Consider the following 22,858-nt stretch of genomic DNA (forward strand, 5'->3'; position numbering starts at 1 on the left):
CCATGATTCTTTCTACAGTTTTGGCCAAAAGATCTACTTTACCATCAGATGTTGAAGCTTCATCAGCAAATCCTACTCTCCTTTCAATATTTTCTCAGGCTTTTTTGGCTAAAACATTAGCCTCTACTTTTACTGCATTGGTTTGGCTTTGCTCTAGGGTTGCAGGATCTCTTTCTAAGTTGGTAGGCCATATCCAGATCAAAACCATTAGGGAACTTCATCATTGCGAGATCAGGAGGAGGGCTAAGGTTGGCAGGGATGGCATTGTAAGTGCTATTAAACCTGGTGCAGTAGTATTGAACTAATTCTTTAGGAACTCTCCTAATGTTCTCATACTCATAAAGTATCTGCAATGGGTTATTCTTCCTTTCCCATCTCTCGATGAACATCCTATGAAATTTTGTCATATCTGTAATACTACCAGTAGCTAAGTTTGTAAACTGGGTTCTAACTTCCCCAGCTAATGTTTGGGCAAAAATTCTCATTCTTACATCTGGATCATCTATCTCATGTAACTCAAAACAATCATTCATTCCATTAACATGTTGCTGAGCAGTGTATAGGCCTATAGCATCAAATAATTGAATTTTGCTTTGATAGTCCTAAGGTAGGTCATGTAACTGACCAGGAAATACCAAAGGGGCATATCTATTGGCCATGGCTAAGGCCTTGGCTTGGCTCGAAGATGAGGGAAGGTTAGTTTGGGTTGATATGGAGATGGATGAGCTAGCAATACTTACAGTTGAAAATGAAAGATTGCCAATTGAAACTGGAGTATTAACACTAGAATTTGGAATATTAACAGCTGAAATTGGAATATCTACAATTGAACTTGAAATATTAACAGTGGATGAAGGGGTTTCTATAACGAAAATTGGAATAAAAGGGACAGTTGTGTGTATAGGGGAGATGGAAGTATTTATAAGTGAAACTGAAGGGCTAATGGGTGAAGTGGGAGTGTCTATATGTGGAAACAAGATTCTAGGTTGTATAGGGAGATGTGGAATGAATGGGTCAGTGGAAAGAACTGTAGTAGAAATAATGGATGGTGTGGTAGTGATGGAGGGGTATTAATAACGTTGGAGGACTGAGCATAAAGTTCAACAGTCAGAGCAGTATTAATGGATGATAGTGGAGTATTTAGAATATATTCATCAATTGATTTATTAGCTCTTTGAACTTCAAGGTCTGCAATAAAATCAGGATCTAGAATAGTTTCATTAAGCACATTTTCAAATTTTTTTCTAAAAAATGAGAGATCAAATTGGAAATCAAAAAGTCAATCTTCTAAAAAAAACCACTCATCAGGACAAGAATTAGCTTTAACTAATGGTCTTATATCAGCTGAACTCTCTTCTTTTTTGGATTTTCTTATAATTTTGTTTGGATCATCCATAATAACTACAGGGTTTGGATCCGGGTTGGCCCTGGTATAATGAGTTTTCCTGATAGCCAGAATTATAAAATTTTAAATGTTTTTTAGTGTAACTTTTAAAACTTATGTAGAAACTGACTTTAAGGGGCTCAAGATGATGATTAAGATTTCCTTAAAGCTTTAGGAGACTGAGGATCGAATCCCCGGTATGGTCGCCACTATGTTATCACTCAAAAATTTTCCTTAGAAGTTTTGGAAGAAGGGAAGGCTTCAAGGTAGCCGCAAACCAACTTTTAAGCATAGGCTCTAGCCAACCTATGGCTTAGAGAGGGCTCTCTCTATATAATTTAGCTATGTTTGCTTAGATATTAGGCTAGTTCTAGAGTTCAGGGGGGGTTTTTATTTGTATGAAGATCTGGTGGTTGAATCCTTAAAATAGGATGATAGGGTGATGCCTTTAGGCCGTTGGGAAATGGAGTCAAAGAAGGGGTAGAAAAGCTAGAGTTAAATCACTAAAGGGAATGTTCAAGGGGCAAGATAGCAGAGTGAAGTACATATCCTTGGACTAAATCGTGAAATGAGTCTTCACGGGGCTGAGAGGGCAATCAAGAATCCTCAGACTGAGGCTAAGATAGGGGAACAATAGTGAATCATGAGTAAATGGAACTTAAGAATCCTTTACTATAGACTAGAGGAGAAACTAAGAAAGCTAAGGAGCAGTTAAGAATTCCGTAGCTAAGATAGTTTAAGAGAAAACATTAAGAATGTATAACCGTAAGAGAGAGTGCAGTTAAGTAAATTATGAAATAATATTCAAGTTAAGCATTCAGACTTTTGAAACATTTAAAATTTTGAAAAACTTTAAGAGAGATAAAATGACACAAGAAAATTACTCATTTGTACTCCTCTTTACACATGAATCCCATGAAATATCTGATCTTTATTCATCAATCCAGCATGTTGACCCAATCAGTGATACAAAAGATTTTACAGTCTTTGAACAAAATTCTATTGAAAGTATAAGAATCCACACTTAATACTTCGAAATATGAAGTATATATATATTTACAAAATATCTCAAAACAACTTGAGACTTATTCTAAGGAATAAAAATAGCTTCTTGCATGAAGATAGAGACAGATGTTGAACTGCTTCATGCTATCCCTTTTATTGTGGTGTTGATGGCTGTTTCAGTTAAGTTGGATCCCTTTAAGCTAGTTGATATTTGTAGCATTTATACGCTAGAATCTTCTTCACTTTTATCTTTCAACTGATACTCTTTGACCCTGCTGCTCTGCTTTTACCTGTTTTAACTGGTTGCCTTCATTTACTGTACAGTAACTTTCTAATGTAAATTTATTACAGTAAATCTGTCATATTTTGCCACCATTCCGCATTAGGTAGTTTTACATTCATCATCCTTCTGTAGATTTCATCTGCCTCTGTGTACTTTGCAAAATTTGGCTTAGTGAGGAACAAGTGTTTCACCTCATGCTCTAGAAAAAACAAGTTCTCCAATGTGTCATATAACACTTTGCCTGTTGGTAGGGCTTTAATTGCAGAAGAACTTGCTTGTTCCTTAGCCAATTTTCTTAATCTATCTCCATAGTCCAGCTGAGGCATGAGCTTGTCATTGATGACCATAGGATTGGGAAGACCCTTCTCCCTCAAAATCTAAAACTTAGCCATGAATCTATCAATGGCTACTTGCATGTTATGGCACTTCTCTTCTAAGTTAAGCATAAGGTTTCTTTTGGAAAGAAGCTTCCTAGTCTCCAGAATGGCCTCAGTCCTATCTTTTATGTTAAGCTAATGGAGCTCATAGTTGTTCTTGCTGTTTAGAAAGTGGATGAGTCGAGCGACATCCTCTAGTTTATTCCCCAGTTATTCCTTTACTTTTTGGATAGCTTCAGTAGCTATCTTCACTAATTCTGTCTGCTTAAATATAACTTGAATTGATGACCAAATATCATTGACAAAGCCAATGATATTGGCCCCGAGCATTTCTTTGGTTTATACCATTGGTTTCTATAGTGTTAAATCCTTCTTTAGGATTTTGATTCTCTCACCCATTTTGCTGGAGTTGGGCAAGTTTATAATCAGTTTCCATACTCGCTGCTTTTTCCTTTAGTCTCTTCATCTTTATAGCCTGAATAGACATCTCTTCCATGGATTTTACTAATTCTGCTACTTTCCCTCCCTATGTACCTGTTGTTGTTGTACACTCTGCTGTTACTGGCAATGCCGTGGCAGGTGTGTCTATGGGTGCCAATGATGCTGCCAGTGTAGAAGAAACTACTATAGATACTATAGGGATGACAGTTCTAGAAGTTGTAGCCAAATCACTTTGCTTCGACTGAATTAAAGTGTCCAGCTCCTTCTCTGTCTCCTTGAGTTGATCGTTCAGTTTCAGGACCAAGTACATGAGCTCTTCATGTCCTTGTTGTGCTTCTAGGACTTCCTTTGTCTGTGGGTGATGAAACTGGGGTATCTTTAGCTGCTTCTTGAGTGCAGCAATGTCATCATTTTTCTTTTTAATCAGTTGCTCTACAGCTTCTACATCTTTGGGATAATGTCCCAATTTAATCACTAAGTCCTCTAAGGACTTGATTCTATTATCCTTGGCCTGTGAGGAGGCCTTCTGATCTAGGTGGATGTTGGTGGCCACCCACCTATCCCACATGGACCCCCACAACTATCTCTTTTAGTTTTTTAGTTTCCGTAATTGTAGCACGATTTACTATTTATAGCAGTTTTTCAGGTCCTGAACTTCCGGAGCCGTTTTGAGGCCATAAACGATGTTTTTTTGGAAATCTGGGAGCAACATGGGTAACGAGATATTTTACGCGTCAAACGAAGATAGGGTGCTAAAGTTACGACCCCGGGAAGTTGATGTACCAACTTACCCAAAACGGGTCCCACCATTTGGTGTATCATCTTCTAGGGTTAGGTTTTGGGATGTGAAGGGTTTTCCATTGTTTCTCAACAATAAATAGGTCTTTGAGCCTCACTGTAACACAGTTGAGAGGCATGTAGCCACCACATCTCTTCTCAGAGATAGGCTGCCATCGCCCTAGCTAGTCTATTTCCATTGTTGTTTGTAAGCATATTTCAATATTTTACATTAATGAAATGACGTATTATTTCTACTGCATCTTTGTGTTTATGGTTATCTTTGTAATTTGTTGTGTTCTTGTTTAAATCTGGATCAGTGGTATCAGAGCGGTCTTCTTTTTCTCTATTTTTCTTTGCATGTCCCCAATGAGGTCGGGATACAAAGAGTTAGGGCTTGAATCGAACCTTTGCAAGACCAGCCTTGCAAACCTCGATGGCCTCCCATGGCGGATGAAAAGAAAGATGAGGGGGCAGGAAATCCTATCAAAATCTTGCTTGAAGAAGCTCTCGAGTGACAAAGGAACACAATGATGGACAACTTTGCCCAGATCCTTCAGCAGCTACCTAGAGGTGACGCATCGGCTTATAGCAGCTACTCTAGAAACGCTGCACCCTTTAAGGTACATGTTAATTTTGAATTCCACATATTCGAGGGTTAGATAGACATAGATGTCATAGATAAATGGTTAAATTTGCTAGAGGGTTATTTCTCTATTCATGAATTTTCGAGTCAGGAAAAGATTCTTTTTGCTCTTCTCAAAGCAGCCCCCATGTCAAGGACTAGTGGGAAACCTACTACGAGAAGAAGGATGAAAGTACAGACTCACTCTTCTTAGTCGCACCCACTTGGAATTCCATCCTAGATGCCATTAAGGAGAAATACTACCCTATCAAAAGCTATGACGAAAAATACATAAAGTGGGCCATGCTAGGGCAGGGACGGGACCAAGATGTTCCAGAGTTCACAAACATTTTTCATACCCTTCGTACATAGTTGGGTATCAAATATTCTGAGCTGCATCTGGTACTCAAATATCGTGGCTGCCTACACAGATAAATCCAGGAAGACATGGAGTTCCTAAACATCTCCTCGCTCGGCACGGTGTACCGATACGTTGTCAAAATCGAGCAGAAGTTTAAACAGAAGAAGCGAGACTTTGGATCTATGAATTCCAAGACCAAAAGACAGAGCCAAGGTAGGGTGACCCAAGACAACCCGTCGAAGCCGCAAGAAAAGAACAACACCACGAAGTCGAAGAAGGACATCAGAAAGTGGTGTGAGTTCCATAAGAGCCCCACTCACAACACAAGTGAGTGTTGGACCAAGCAGTCGCTGGTGGTCAAGTTGAAAGCTTTAGAATCAGATGCATGTTCCGACCTTGAGTCAAAACTTGACAAGGGGAATGGCAAAGGGAAGCAGATCATTGATGCAGAGCTTAGTGTCAGTGTTGCCACCGCCAAGATCCAGAAGAATGAGCCCGAAGACCCAGAGGAGGGGGAGTGTCTTTCCACTCACAAATGTGGGTGAGGGGTTCATCACTGCAATTCATTGTTGACATTGGGAGCCAAAAGAACCTCATTTTAGTAGAGGTCATGTGGCGGTTGGGCCTATCGACTACACCACACTTGTAGCCATCTAGTATCGGGTGGCGTCACCAAGGACGAGATCTCCGATTTCGCCACCAGTGCCGCCTTCCTTACAGCATCAAACCCTTCACAGACAAGGTATTGTGTGATGTTACACATCTGGATGTTTGTGATGTATTATCAGGCCAACCATACTTGTGGAGGCGACATCCTGTGTATGAGTCAAGGCCTCGTGTTGTCATTATTTCTTTGTGCAACTCATTATACATGATACTGGAGGTAGCGCCACCTACCACCACTTCTTTGATCACTGCCAAGAAAGGCACCATGCTCATCTCCCAGACAAGGAAATTCATTTTCTGTCTAGTTTGCTCCCAAAGTAAGGGGAAGATCGTCACCACATCCATGACCCTTGCGAAGGGTTCCTCCATGCAGTAGTAGCAACAGAGGGATACGGTCATGAAAGAACACATGAAAAACTTATCCTCACCCACAGGTGTACCATAAAAGTTTCAGGTGGGCGACAAAGTTTGGTTGCATCTGTAGAAAGAATGCCTTACAAGCGCCCTTCAAAAGCTCAAACCACTCCAACATGGTCCTTACAACATTACCAAGGCTGTGGGAAACAATTCTTTGGAGCACAACATTCCTCCATTCCTTCGTCTCCACCAAGTGTTCAATGTGTACCACCCTCAACCATGCTTCCCACCATCACTGGACACATCTGAGATTGCAAAACAACTCACGAGGGACCAAGTTCAGCAGATGGAGGAACTCAATGCAATGGGGACCATTGCTTCCTAAGGGGGGAGGAAGGACTCAGGTGTGGCCACCCACCTATCCCACTTGGACCCCCACAACTGTCTCTTTCAGTTTTTCAGTTTCCATAATTGTAGCACAATTTACTACTTTCAACAGTTTTTCGGGTCTTGAACTTCTGGAGGCGTTTTGATGCCCTAAAGGACGTTTTTTGGGAAATCTAGGAGCAACATGGGTCTATGGAGCGATGTTTCTCTACCCAAAGTTGTAGTACTCAGATATATCTTTCTAACGAGCTATTGTACGCGTCAAACGAAGATTGGGTGCCAAAGTTACGACCCGAGAAGTTGATGTACCAACTTACCCAAAACGGGGCCCACAATTTGGTGTTTCATCTTCTAGGGTTAGGTTTTTGGATGTGAAGGGTTTTCCATTATTTCTCAACAATAAATAGGCATTCAAGCATCATTTTAGCACATTTCAGAGGCATGTAGCCACCACATCTCTTCTTAGAGATAAGCTACCATCGCCCTAGTTGGTCTATTTCCATTGTTGTTTGTAAGCATATTTTAGTATTTTACATTAATGAAATGATGTATTATTTCCACTGCATCTTTGTGTTTATGGTCATCTCTGTAATTTTTTGCGTTCATGTTTAAATCTGGATCACCTTCTCGAACTGAAATTGGGCTGATATATTGTTTAGGGAGTTCTGTAATTGCTGGGTAGCAATGGCCTTCCCTGTTAATGTGGAGTATATCATTTCCCCTGTTTGCTTGTGCAGTTCAATCTGGTCAATGGGATGGATATCCCTTGTCAGTACTTCAAAGTCCACCTTTCTGAAATCTAATGTTTCTCTTGGCTACTGAGTGGTTGGCTTGATAAATGTCATCTGCATTTTCCCTTCCTTGATATCAAAGGCTGACATTAGCCTTGTTTGATTGGTGGGGGTCATTTTAAAATATTGGCCATATGTTTGGGCCTTAAGCCTCTCATTTCTAGCTTTGATCTCTTCATATCTTTCCTTAATACCTTGGTCATTATCTGCAGGTATTCTAAAGGAAGATACCTCAACACTTTGCTGCCTCATCAACATCTGAGTTTGTGATGTGGAGGGCTCCTGCATTCTCTCAGATGGAGTTGTGGTCCTCCTTCTTTCAACCTCTGTGTTAGTGACCTCAGCTGAGTCATTGGTGAACTCTTACTCAGAGGATGGATTGGGCTTTTGCCTTTTGTTTGACTCTTGTTGTACATCAGAGGTAGGCATTCCTAAAGTGGAAGTCCCTTCTCTATTCCTTTTTGGGACCTTCTCCTTATTCTGAGGAGTTTGCATAGTTGGATGGGCACTTGAAGTAGTTGCTAGTTCTTCTGATTGTTCTAGCCTATCTGACTATTATAGCCTATCTTACTGTTATGGCCTATCTGACTGTTCTAGCCTATCTGATTGTTCTGGCACCTACAAGAAAGAATCCTCATCAAGTTGTTTTTCTAGATCTATTAATGTGTTTACCACAACAACTTCAGTATTATCCCTCTCCTCTAAAGTGTTTTCCACCCATAGCAATTGGTGGGCATACTTTTCTATCTCAGGGATGCGGTGATGGATATAGGAAGCCATCTTGTTTTCTACCTTCTTTTGTAGATGAAATCCAAGGGATCATATCTCCATATGAAGCTCTATTTTAGTTTTAATCTCTGAAGGATTAGGTCTGCCTCCTTTCCAACTTCTCTGCTATTACAAATAAAAGGACCCCATTGGTCTTTGATCTTGAGCTGGGCTTTCTTTTTGGATTTAACAAAGTTTACCTCATCTGAATTTATTATCTACTTGTAGTACTCTAGGGAAAATAACCTCATTGGGAGGTATTTAGGTGGTTTTTATGGGGCCAGTTCATAGCCATAAGTCATGTTTTCAATGTGGTTTTGGTACTAGTACCAATTTCCCACTTGACGATTGATGTTTAGATGAAGGAATCTCCTAATCTCAGGACTGACTCTTGGTGGAGGGGTTCCACTTAGCATGGTCATCACATGGTGGACAAAGGAATCTATGAAGTCATTACATGAATAGGGGGAGGGATGTTGATGAATCAATGGGGTCCAGAAGATAACTGATCTTGGTTGGCCCTTGGTGTCCAATTTTTCCAAGGTAAGTGAGAATTTGTCTAACTGGTAATATAGGAAAAGGTGATAGAAGACCGAGGAGTATTTAAAGACTCTCTCATTACTCGTTCCGAGGAATTGTTCATGCATCCTGTCAACTATGAACTGAGCATAGTCATATATGACAGTAGGAGGCTGTCCTGGAGTGTATATGGACATGAAGGCTAAAATAATCTCATCAATATATTCAATGGTGGTATGGCCCAGGACACTAGATATCATATCCACAATGCCTTTGCCCCAAGGAGAAATTAAAGATGCTACATATGGAGGGGGGTCTTTGGGGGTATACTTCTCTTCTACGATGAAGGTTTGGATTACTTGGGCCAATCTTGTAGGGTTGAGTTTGGGATATAAGTCCAACAAGTCTCCAATGGAGAGGGGAGTCAGGTTTTGGCCAGTGTTGTAGACATTTTTGTGCCTTACAGGATTGAGCATGAAATGTCCATAATCTAAGGGATCCAAATTCCCTAAAAGAGTTGTTCCTACCCCTAAAGGAATAAGGTCAACCAATGACAGCTTCTCCCAGAAGTTCTCCACCAAAAACCACTCAGAAACAGTCAATTCAGGATCAATTCAGAAGCTCTTCTAGCTGCCTGCGTTGCAATGCACCCCAGTACACTAGCTAGGTGCATTGTAACGCACCTAAATGCACTACCAGGGTGCACTGAGCGGGAAATGACAAATGGCAAGCTCATTCAACGAGGTGGAAAGACCATGGAAGCTTCCAGAATCTTCCTCAATGACACTTGCCTCAATGAATTCGACTAGTGATGAGTAAGAGGCTCTCAACCTCCAAGTGGAAGCAAGAACTGACAGAGAGAAGCCACAAGTCAAAACATAAGCTGACTCATCCTCTCTGCTTACATCTATATATGGATCTCTCACCCAGAGGTCCAAAGAGGCTGGAATTTTGTACTTTGCAGAGAATTGTTGTTGGTTTGAGATTGAGATTAGTGCATTGGGTGATTTATGCTTTGTTGGAGGAGAGGAAGGGATTCCTTTGCTGGGAGGTAGATGCTGGATCGGGACTCACTTGGTTGTATCTCCTCTTGGACTTTCTTATCATATCAATAAAACTATTTGAGTTTCTCCTATATGCTTGTATATCAATGATGCTTTGTTATATTTGCATATTTAGTTTATATCTGATCCTAAACTAGTTATGAATGTAAATCTATGTCTTTTGTGTAGTTTTCCTCTCTTGTGATCTTGCAGGAACTTGGCGAAGCTGGACCAGTGAAGGAGCAGGCAATAGGAAGCGAACAAAAGAGAGAGTGATTGGATCGACAAACTAGCGGAAGACACCAGTCAGTTACATCCTTCTTCTCCGTTTACATTTCATAAAGAAGAATACGAAAATAGTTTTCCTTGTTTGTTGCTAAGGCACTATCACACCTTAGAGTGGGATAGGGGCATTCCGAATTGGATACTTTTCCCAACAACAAATTGGCGACTCCACTGGGGATCGTATCTAGTTAGTTTATTTGTGTTTCTATTGATTGTTTGTTTCATAAACACAAGAAGAAGCAATCGAAAAGCATTTGCCATTATCAAATGCGAAGTAGCTGCTACTTCAATCCTTTCACTAGGATTTGTTTATGATCTAAACAGCTGATCCACAAGTGCTCTAACAGCCCTTTGTGATAGATCTTAGTCCTCCTTTAAATCATCCCTCTAATTTTACCTAATTGATAGCTTTTATCCGGCCAAAAACCGTAGATTAAACTGCAAACCGTAACCCAGAACCCAGAAACAACTCTCATTTCTACTTCAACGCAGACTCTGTGAAGAGGTTCTGCATTTCAACGCAGGTCCCGAGAAGGCTACCTGCGCTGAAGTTCAGTTTCTCTGTGCTGAGGGTGCGCTGATCAGCTTTGGCCTTGTGCAGCTGTGGTTCCTTGCTTCCATTTGCTCAGTTTTATCTCTGTTTTTTGCAGCCTGTTATCAGTGTGTGTACCTATCTGAAACCCCTTTTCTTTGCCTCAATTCCGCCTCAATTGTATAAAGAAACTGTATTTTTTCTTTGTGTATTTGTTACATCATTTGCAGTTTCCCATCACAAAAGTAAACTAGTCATACTGTCGCCCTTAGATCTAGACCTGTCGTAAGTGTCGTTTTGATCTTAGGAGTGAGTTTGTTTGCTGTTCACAATTGATTACGCTTTTACTTTTGTCTTTTGGTTTGAATTTATGCATTTCTAGTGTCGAAACAAGTAAATCATAAAGTGTCGTAATCGTCTTTTTGATTGTGTTTTTCACTTGAAATCGAATTCAAATTTGTACAATAGCTTTCTTTTTAGGCATCAATATTAAGAAAGTGAAAACAAATACATGCATATGTGCATTTGCATTTTGACAGTTCGCATGTGTTGATTTAGGAAAAGTGCATTTACAATGTGCTCTATGCTCTTTGAGAAAAGATGGTGTCTTTCTTTTCCCCTTGTAGCTAGGATTTTCATTGTTGAAAAGATATAAAAGCTTGCTTATCATCTTTAGACTGCATTTAGGAATTGTATCATACATCTCGTGGTGATCCAAAAAGGAAAACTTCTAAGAAATATCAACCTAAAATAAATTGAATGAACTTAACAACGCTTTGTAACTTAACGCACAACATAGAGGTCTAGGCTAGAGACGTGTTCCGGCGTCGTAAAACCTGGTCACTGGTCGCCTCACTGATGGTTGGGTGATTCCTCCTGAGAGACGATAAGTGCCAGTATGGATTGTGCTCCCACGTACCGTCGAGTATATATTGGGAGACCCCTATAGGCATAAAACCTTTATCCATAGGAAGCCGTGTCGACCGCCCTACTGATCGCAATGCACTGAACACAGCATTCGGGAAGATTGACCGCCCGTACCTTAAAAAGTATTTTGCGGTTTTGCGAAAAGTTTGGCACACCCTCTACCTAGAACTCTAGAGCAGTCCCTTTCATTCCTTTTCAGACTCCTTAACGGAAAAGGTCCATCTGAGCACTTGTCACTTCAGGCTCATTAAAAATCGAAGGAGACTAGAGTCATCTTTTGCTTTTTCTTGACTCTTTAAAATTGAAAAAGCAAGTTGTGTCTAAAGCGTCTAAAAATTCATTTAATTCGGAAACACACTTTCCCCTTTTTGTATTTTGGTTGATCGAGTAATCCGCAATCATGGAAGAAAGTCAATTGAAACCCCGTCGTTCGCGGAGGCTTACGAGTCAACCGTCTTTGTCTCCGGAATCGAAAACAGTACGGACAAAGCGAACTCGTTTAACCGGTTCGAAATCTCCTATTAAAGTTAGAACAAGTGTTCCAACAACATCCGAGATTCCGGTTACTCCAAACATTTCTGGAAACCCTGCCTCTACAGAAGAAGTTCAACAGCCACAGAGGGACAATGATACTGATCCTAGTCTGAGAGCAAACACTTGTGTTACTGAACCAGTTCCATCTGTAACCGGTTCAGAGGGTCTTGCTCCTCAAACATCTGTCGCTGTCGATTCAACCCCTTCTTCGGCACCAGAAATATTTTACGGACCTGACAGTCTTCCCCTTCCACCTGGTTTGATTGCGATAGAGGAAATTTTAGAAGATCCGCAAGCAAGTACTCCAACACATTTTGGAGTCGGGGTCACTCTATTTCCTTCGGCTTCAGAAGTTAGTCCATCACCAACGGAAGTTCCTGTAGAATCGCTAGGTAATCTTTTGGATAGAATCAAAATGTCTGAACAACCGTCAACATCTAGGACTGTGTCGAATGACACAGCGACAACAGATCTCCCTGCCGTCACTCCGACAATGTTTGCCGGCATACCATCTGTCCCAACTAGCTCACAACCGCTAGAAGGAGTACATCCCGGGGCTATTTCGATAGTATGGTCCGTTCCTGTTTGTTCCTCCGGAATAATATCCAACAACTCTTATGTTGAGACTCGACAAATTGATCTGTTTGGAGGTCAATTTGGGCAATCCAGTCCCCAAGGGCAAACCATCCCCTTGAGTTCCGGGTTACCACCATATGGGGGGCAGTATGCCCTTTCATTACCCCCTCCGGGAGGATATCCATACGGGAGTTCACAACAATATTCAGGTTATACTGGAATTACATCAAGTGGTTGGGTACCTATGCTACCCCAACAACCAAGGGTTGTATATTCAATGCAACAATGTGTACCTGTGTCGAATATACCTACTACGCCGGCTATTGTGACAGTGTCACAAGTTCAAACGCTGCCTGTTGTATGTCAACCTCAGATTTCTCAGGTTGTAATGCAACAACCCCTTGACCCTGTGACTCAACCACAATCGCCAACTGGTGGGACGACACAAGTCCAAACGGGTACAATTACCCCACACCTTGGTCCAACGGTTAGTATAGCGCAATAGAACATGGATTCACAACCGTGGCTGATGCAATACCAACAACCACAATTCCAACAAGTGTACCAAGGTTCTGAGCAGCAGATCTTTGCGAATAGTGGACAGCCGTACATTGAAAACGGCCAAAATCAACCACTTTACAGTGGTCAAGTCCACCAACCGTATCAGTCATACCAGCATCAACTACATTATGCTGGTATGCAAAGGCCAACTACTCAGGCAATTCCATCGTACCCTGGGTATGCTTCACCTAACCTGAATCAACAGTTACCATTCGTGGCAACTTTAGAGTTACCTGATTTACACCGGTTAACAAACGATCCAATTGCTTACGCCCCTTGGTGGCCAGCGATTCCTCATAAACTTCCATCGGATATTCCTAAATTTAATGGAAATCCAGGTGAAGATCCATCGAATCACGTGATGACATTTCATCTATGGTGTTCATCAAACACCCTAAACGATGATTCGATAAGGCTTCGCCTTTTTTAGAGGACGTTAACGGGTCCAGCAGCAAAATGGTATATTGAATTGCCTAGAGCTTCGTTCGACAACTTCAGTACCTTAGCCACGACCTTTTTAACCCATTTTCAATTACCGATAAGGTATGAAATGGCAACGGAAATCTTAACCAACTTCAAACAGACAACAGCCACTCACATATCTGATCATATACATGAGTGGCGACGTCATCGTAGGATGGTGAAAACGTACGTTCCCGATCAGCTATTAGCTGAATGGTTTATCAAGTCGTTACTTCCTGCCATAACGGAAGATGTGGCAAAGGGGGGAGTCGTAACGTAAGAGCAAGTTATCGCTCCTGCGCAATATCTAGACTTGGTCTATACTCAGTCTGGCATGCCCTACGACAAAATACCTGACGCCCCTAGACCGGAATTCTCAATTCCTCCTCCTCCTAAATCAAACAATGACTCTCATGCCAGCGATGGCGTGATTGGCACGACAAACGCGAAATCGACAAAGGCCACCTCCAAGAAGGCCCGTAAGATTTCAGATCAAAATGCAAAAGATGAAATTCTTGCTTCGGAAGTAAATGTCGTATCAGTAGATAAAGGCAAAGAAACCAAACAACCAGGAAGCAAGAAGAAACAAAACAAAGGGAAGAAGAAGAAACAGGATGATTCATCTCCTGAAAAAACTTCTTCAAACCCTCCTGGAAATAGGAAACCAAAAAATCCATGTTTTATATGCGATGAGGATCATTGGACAGCAAATTGTCCATACAGAGCTGAGCTTAAGAGATTCTTTAAAAGTTCGCAAACCTCAGCTGTGTTAACTGATCCGTTTCCGAATCCAGGAACAAACCTGGTTGATAGTGGAAATGCTTCCCCGTCGCAAGTGCTAATGTTGTCGATTTCGAAACAACAAAATGATTCTTTGATTTCGACAAGGAACAAAGATTACGGGAATCCGCAGCTATCGAACGACAAAGGTAAAGATCAACCAAGTAGTTCGACAACAACTTCGACAGAAGTTGTACCACCCATCATTTCTGAATTAACAATAAAACCGCCAAAGGGAGTAGTACACAAGTCGACATTTAATCCTCGCGCTAGAGCGGCGCAACATTATAATATAGTGGAAGATTTGGCCCAATCGCCATCTGCTATGTCGACTCTTGAAGTACTACAAAATTGTCCATCCCAAAGGTAGGCTTTGTTATCGGCTATTGGTGGGGTTGATCCTAAGGATTCCAATCTTGTATCTTTTGACCACAAAGGGTACGATCCTCAGTTACCAGCTCAACTAGCTTTCCTTATTCAAGTGAAAGCCCTCAACAAAACTGTTCACCGAACGATTATTGATGAGGGGGCATCTACATGTATTATGTTCGTGAGTTGCTGGAAAACTTTAGGATCTCCAACCTTGTCGCGATTTTTGACGACATTAAAAGCATTCGACGGTAGGACATATACCCCGTATGGTATCCTAAATAACTTGAAAGTTGAACTGGGGGGAAAAACAGTAGAAATAGATGTTGAAGTCATCGATGGGAATCTTGATTACAACATCCTACTAGGAAGACCGTGGATATACGCCATGGCCGCTGTTGTGTCGACCTATTTTAGAAAGATTGCATTTCCCTTTCAGGGGGGAATTACGATCGTCGACCAACAAAACTTCCTCCCTAATGGTTCACAAGTTATAGGAAGCATTCCCATGATCCATGGAAGCCCCCATTCGCTTCAAAATATCGGAGTAGGCCTACTAAAAGATCCTATACTAATGGGAACTTTCGCTTTTCCACCTCTAATTGATTTGGCGGAAATAGCGTTGATAGGAACCTGCAATATGATATCTTCCACGAAGATCTCAGAAAACGATATCAACATGGATCATGCAATGGTTTTGCCCGAAGCCCAATAGAAATATTGTAGCAATCAATGTTTCTAGCATGGGAGGCAAACCCAAATCAATGCTCGTCAAGCATTTGGGTAGATAGGTCTAGAGAATATGGAACCCCTTCAGATCCTTGGTCGCGAGTGCATGGAACCGACGAAGGAATTCTACAATCAATGATGATTGAAGGGGCCCCATGGAATGATCACCACCATCGTTCCCTTCTTCCTGATTATGAAGAAGATACTCAAGATGACCTTTATCATCCTTTAGTTTTTGAATTCCTATCAAATACTGTAAATACGGTGGATTCCGAGCGAAACTTATCCAATATTGAAGAGACTATAGCCATAAATATCTCGACTAAAACGGATGTTGTAGAGAATATTTATGTCGGCAAAGGTTGTTCTCCTTCAGAACTGGAAATATATAACGCTCTTTTTCGCGAATTCAGAGATGTCTTTGCTTGGTCATATGATGAAATGCCAGGCATTGACTCAAGTATCGTTGAACACGAAATTAATATGTATCCAGATGTCAAACCAGTACGACAACGGCTCAGGCAGGTGCACCCCAAGAAAGCCGCTGCCATTAAAGCAGAAGTTGAAAAACTTCTCCATGCTGGTTTCATCTACCCGGTTCCTCTAACCGATTGGGTATCGAATATTGTCCCTGTTATGAAGAAACAAGGGACAATTAGAGTGTGTGTCGATTATAGGGATGTAAATCAAGCTTGTCCGAAAGACAACTACCCTACACCCTTCATCGACCAGATAATTGATGAATGCGCCGGATGCGAAATCTTTTCATTCATGGATGGATTTTCCGGGTATAATCAAATAAATATCCGCCCACAGGACCAGTCAAAGACTGCATTCATTTGTCCGTGGGGCACATTCGCATATCGAAAATTACCCTTTGGTTTAAAGAACGCAGGGGCGACGTTTCAGAGGGCAATGAATTATGCCTTCCATGACATCAAGAACATCGTTCAAGCATACCTCGACGACCTTCCGGGTCATTCGCGAAAGCGGACTGATCATCCGCAGCATTTAAGAGCGATATTTCTACGTTGCCGACACTACAAGATACGACTCAATCCGCACAAATGTGTGTTTTGGGTCAGTTCTGGTCGTTTACTTGGCTTTGTAGTCTCCAAGGATGGGATTCGTCTCGACCCTTGCAAGGTCCAGGCAATCATAAATTTGCCTCCACCTTCAAATTTGCTTCAGATTCAGAAACTCCAAGGGAAAGCAAACTTACTGAGGAGGTCCATTCCAAATTACGCCGAACTTGCTAAAGGTTATACACATCTTTTGAAAAAGGAGGTACCCTTCGTCTGGGATCAGGTTGCGCAAGCTTCCTTTGATGCTTTAAAATATTCCTTATTAAAAGCATCATTAATGTACGCCCCCAATTATCAAAGAGATTTTAACCTGTATCTGGCTGCAGCAGATATGACCATCGCAATGGTTTTAGTTCAAGAGGTCGACGGAATTGAACACCCTATATATTGTTTAAGTAGAAACTTAAATGATATAGAAAGAAAATATTCTTATGTTGAAAAAACTAGCGCTTGCAGCTGTTCAAGCGATACAAATATTTCGACACTATGTCCTCTTTCGGAAAACTACCATTCTGTCAGATTGCAACCCCATGACTTATATATTGTCGCGACATTTGCTGGGGGGAAAATATTCAAAATGGATAGCGATCCTTCAAGAGTTTGATATGGAATTTGTAAAATCCAAATCAAAGAAAGCTCTAGTTTTCGCAGAATTATTGTGCGATCTCCCATCGTCGTCCAACGATGAAACATCCGAAGAAACAATCGTGGATGAGAATTTGTTTCTGATATCTACAAGCAATGAGTGGTATGGAGATATCATAATTTATCTCCAAACCCAAAAGTTTAGGCCTAACACCTCTCACTCTGAACAAAAACGTATACGATACCAAGCAAAAGACTACATGATCGTCGGTGATACGCTTTACCGTCGTGGTATCGATACAGTTCTGAGAAGGTGCCTCACCCATGAGGAGGCCGAAAAAGCCCTGAATGAGTGTCATTCAGGCGCGTGTGGGGGGCATCAATCTGGATATGCTACAGCACAAAAAATCTTACGAGCAGGATACTTCTGGCCAACCATGTTCAAAGACTGCATAACCGCAGTCAGAAGTTGCCATGCTTGTCAAATTTTTGATAGCAAAACCAGAAGACCACCCGCACCTTTACAGCCAATAGTTGCTGTTGGGCCTTTCGCCAAATGGGGCATCGATTTCATGACATGTAACCCCACCTCGACCGGGGGGCATGGGTATATTATAGTCGCCGTTGACTATTTTACCAAATGGGCTGAGGCGATGCCTACATTAGATAACACTGGTGAAACAGCTGCCCTTTTCTTTTTCAATCATGTAGTCGCCAGATTCGGCGTACCATAGGCTATAGTCACAGATCATAGATCGCACTTTCGCAATCACATGATGGTTGAATTAACTGCCAAGCTAGGGCTATCTCACGACAGCTCTACTCCATATTATCCGCAAGCCAACGGACAAGTTGAAGCGATCAACAAGGTCCTGAAGCGTATGTTGCAAAGGATGATCGGAGTTCACAAAAGAAGGTGGCACCTAATCCTGTACTCAGCCCTGTGGGCTTACCGAACATCGGTAAGGAATGCGACCGGGTTCACACCTTTCCAACTGGTGTATGGCCTAGAAGCAGTCTTACCAGTCCAGTGCGAAATCTCGTCTCTTAAACTCGCAATCGATCTCCTCCCCGGAACTTCTGAAGAAGAGGCCCGTTTCTTGGAATTAATCCAATTGGATGAAACCCATCGTGATGCCACTTTGGCTAATGAAGCCCATAAGAAACGAGTCAAGGCGCAGTTCAACAAAAATGTCAAACCCCGTGTCTTCTCAGAAGGTGACTTGGTCTTGCTTTACGACCAAGAATCCGATAAATTGGGAGCAGGTAAATTTAATTCTTTATGGATGGGTCCCTATATTGTTAAACGAGTGTTAGCAAAAGGAGCCTACGAGTTGATGGATTATGACGGAATTCCACTGGTGCAACCTCGTAATGGGTTGTACCTCAAGCGTTACTATGCTTAAATAGTGACCAATATGCTTTTGTTGTATTTTGTTTTCGCTAAAGTGGTCGTTTTGGTCGAGTAATCCACCTTTTTACATTTATTGCAGATGTCGAACCTTTTGGAGACATGTGTGGGATATGCCGACGGAGCGAGTCGTAGTTCGCGGAACCTGTCCTCCACAGCCTGGGCCATTTTTTATCCAAGCGGCGAGTTAGTAAGTTTAAGAGGTGTATTTATTGGTCAATCAACGAATAACATCGCTGAGTATAGCACGTTGATAGAGCTGCTCTCTGATGCCATCACCCATGGTATACGCCGACTAATCGTCAGGCTAGACTCAACTCGTAATACTACAACTCAATGGTATATATTCCGTCCGCAACCCAACCATTTATCGCATGTTCCTAAGGGTTAAGATTTTGGAAAGACAATTTGATTTGATTCAATATCAACATATTTCCAGAAACTTAAACACATTAACCGACTCATTAGCAAACTATGTGTTAGATAGACATTTGCGACATTTATAAAAAGAAACGCATCATCAATGTTTTACATGTGGATCATATAACTCAACTAGAATAAAACCCCAAAAATCAATATATATATATATATATATATATATATATATATATATATATATATATATATATATATATAGATATATATATATATATATATATATATATATATAAGCTGTTTATGGTTTACATATAATGTTCTGTAACCAAGACAAAATCGGTCACATGACCCAAAAACTCAAAATGCTAGGGGGCACCCTAGTCTAGTGATGCTCATGATAGCACGTCACAGCCTGTGCGATCATGCGTAAGAGATGAGTCCATCGTCTAGGCACACTAGTAGTATGCCGCTGCAACTGTAAAAGTAACTCGTCGATCCTCACATCTGGAATACCGAGAGTAAGGCTCTCAACCTGCTCCTGCACAACTGTGAGGGTCTCGGCCACATCAAGGTCACGAAGAATAACCCTCCCGGCAGCCTCTCCTGCTGGGGCAGCGGCTGGCACTCTCAGGCAGACTACTGGACGAAGAGGACCAACATCTGCGTGCACACATGAGTTTGATTAAAAGTCTTGATAGAATAAAGAACAAGAACATTATAAATAAAAACAGTAAACAGTGATATGGTCGAAGATTTTACCAATAGCGCCCCACTGCTCGCCATTCGGCAGTACCAAATCTGGATCACCCCGAAAGTCCATGCCAACATATGGATACTCGGAATAGACCATCTCCTGACGCTCAAACCACCTGCAGAAGGTATCAGAAAAAGAAATTTGAGATTGACCAGCATGCCTAGACATGTGGTCGACCCATCTCTGCATGCGTGGTTCAGTAGGAGAAGGTAAGTCAAGAGCAATGTACTGTGGCTACATCAGTGGTATCTTCTCCAAGGCAAAGGCGGTCAAAATAGAACCGAACCCAAAGTTCTTCAACCTCCCGTCCTTTACCTTGGTCAACTGACTTTTCATCTGAAGAAGTACTGCATCACACCAGTTGAATATTTTCGGTTGGAGGCATTCCAAGGCATGCTGCATATAGGATCTGTTGGCTACATGAAGAGACGCACTCCCGGCCATCCTACCAATAGTATACAGGATATACCTAAGGGACCTGTCAGTAACATCACGGATGACAATCTTGCCGTCTTTACTCAGCTGAGATCCTTCCCTGCAATACTGGTGGACATAATGTCTCACAGAGTCACTCCCTCGGGCCGAACCTGACAAAGAGATGGGGGCACCCCGCCTCGACAAGTCAGTCAAGAAGTAAATGTCTACTGCGGTTAAGGGGATAGATTTGCCCCTAATATGAAAAACTTGGTTGATAGGATCCCAAGCATCGAGCAAATACTACAGTAGGTTGATCTGTTGTCTCATGCTAGAGATGCGGAAGAACTTCAGCAGATCATAGTTCCAAAGCGCGTTCACCGTAACCAGATCATGTAGGGAAATCATGTCCTCTTCTTCATGTTCTCATTCTCGCCATGTAAGGGTCATTTTGCTCCAATATCTCTGAAAAACAAACATGAGAGGAGTTAGATCCTAGATTTGATGAGAAACAGGCAAAACTTTTCATCAAAAACTGTGCAACAAAACCCTTTTCTGCGCCCAGCGCACCTGCACAGTGTTCCACCTGCGTTGAAGGCAGAGCGACCCCATCAAACCCCAGGGGCTCAGAAAAACAGGAAATGAAGCATAGAATGCAGAAAGAAAACCATGAAATGAAAGAGCTCAGGTTTAGCTCCTACCTGGTCCAGACGGCGCCAAGAATCGTCCACAGAATCTCCCGAAATCAGCTGATGAAAATCAAGGGGGAAGAGGCACCTCCAAAGCTCCAACAAACCAAGTTCAAATGAAATGGTAAAATGAGAGGTAAAAGCACTTTTTAATAGCTTTTTACGTAGTTCAAAGTGAAATATTAGTGTTTTAATCTCATTTTCAAGCAAATGTTATTCATTTCTAACTAGTTTGATGCAGCAATTGAGGGTACAGTACTATCTTTGAAAAGGCAAAGCTATTTATGGTAAAAAATCAAAACTAGACCATGTTATCGAGCAGTTTTAGCACATAGTTCATGCTCGTTAAAAAATAAACATAAAATCAAGCAAGTGTTTCAACCCGCGTTTAAGCTCATTAAAAAATGAACTATCCTCCGGTAAATAACCACCGTGAATGAAAATTTATCAGCCATTAAAGCCTTGGTCGTGTTTGCACCGTCACCTCCACTTTTCCATTGGCCGATCATTCACCTCCATATTGATTGTTTACCCATTTTGAGGAACAGCTGCGAAGAGTGATTTCACTAGCCATCCTTGTGACACTGCCGTGATTGGAAAATTCCAACCCTTACCTGGAATCAGCTGCTACCCGTTTATCACTCGTTCCTCAAAAGACGAGTCTTCTTTAATCTCTTTTCATCTGACTCGTGAAATATGAAAAGATTGCCGAGTTTTAGCCTTCCATCTCGTTAAAGCGACTGGAAGTGCTATCCCTCCTCTAGATTTTAATCTTTTTGGACCTGAGGGATTATTGCACAAAAAGATCGAGCGCTTGTTTTGTTCGGCTCATTAAAACTATCGAAAATTCATCCCTTCTGTATTGTTTTATACTTTTTCGGACTTAAGGGATTAGATGACGAAAAAGGAACTTTGGAGTTATCTTTACGTACCTTTTCAGACTCTCTAAAAATGAAAAGGACCGAGTTATCTTTGTCTTTAGACTCGTTAAAAAGATTAATAGCGACAAACTTGTCTTTAGACGAGAACGAGTTTCACTATCGCTAGGCTCGTTAAAACATAGCAATGGGTTTGCCCGAAGGGAAAATTATAGAACAAGCATATGTTATCCTCCTCAAGCTTGACAAAAATAAAGAGGTACTGGTCAGAAATGACTGGGGAAAAATTGGGAAGAAACTCAAAGAACTTTTATTGGTAGCAAGTCGCTCTTGAACATGACACTTCCACTCCGTGCCTGAGTCGGGTTGGGTTGTTTCATTCACCGGTCACATCACCATGGTCTCGCCATACCATCCATATTTGGGGTAAATGCTACCAATCCATCACATAAGTGTCGCCGATATGTTCAAGAGAAGTCATCCAGAGAAGTCAACCGTGTCCCATCCACTACCATACATTATCCTTCATTCTTTCATGACCGCCACCCTGAACCATATATCATCAGATTGTTTTCACCTCCATAAGAATCATTTGCTCCGTTCCGTGTCACTGATGTGGGATACATTAAGGCCCTCCTTTGACGGATCGCTTCTTGTCGACATCAGCTCATTATCCAAGAAGTTGATCTAGGAACACCCCCTTCAGTACTTTGAAGCTTGCATGCCTCAATGGAAAGTTTCTCACTTCCGGCGACAAGTATACGTCAATGACCTTCGACCGAAAGATTTTGCATGGTGTTCAACGCCAAGTCCTTTATTCACACCACGTGAATTGTACTGCAGTACCTTGAGGGTCATTATCATTAACGGTGATTCCTCTCGCGCTTGTTAACAGTTTACATCATTGACTGGTAATCAAGCGATGTCTTTCCATGTTCGACTTCAGAACATTTCTCACATGGATCGACTTGTACTTAGAGTGAAGATCGGACAAGATTGAAGACCCCGGATCTAGTTTCATCCATCCGGGCTGCGATATATATTCAGGAAAAATAAAGACATTGACATGTACAACATTGCAGCACAGATAATCATCCTACCAAAAGGATGATGATTTCTTCAAAA

This window comes from Pinus tabuliformis, chromosome 6, assembly GCF_031772625.1.
Source record: "Pinus tabuliformis cultivar Carrire ecotype Pingquan chromosome 6, CPIR1, whole genome shotgun sequence".
NCBI classification, from domain to species: Eukaryota; Viridiplantae; Streptophyta; class Pinopsida; order Pinales; family Pinaceae; genus Pinus; species Pinus tabuliformis.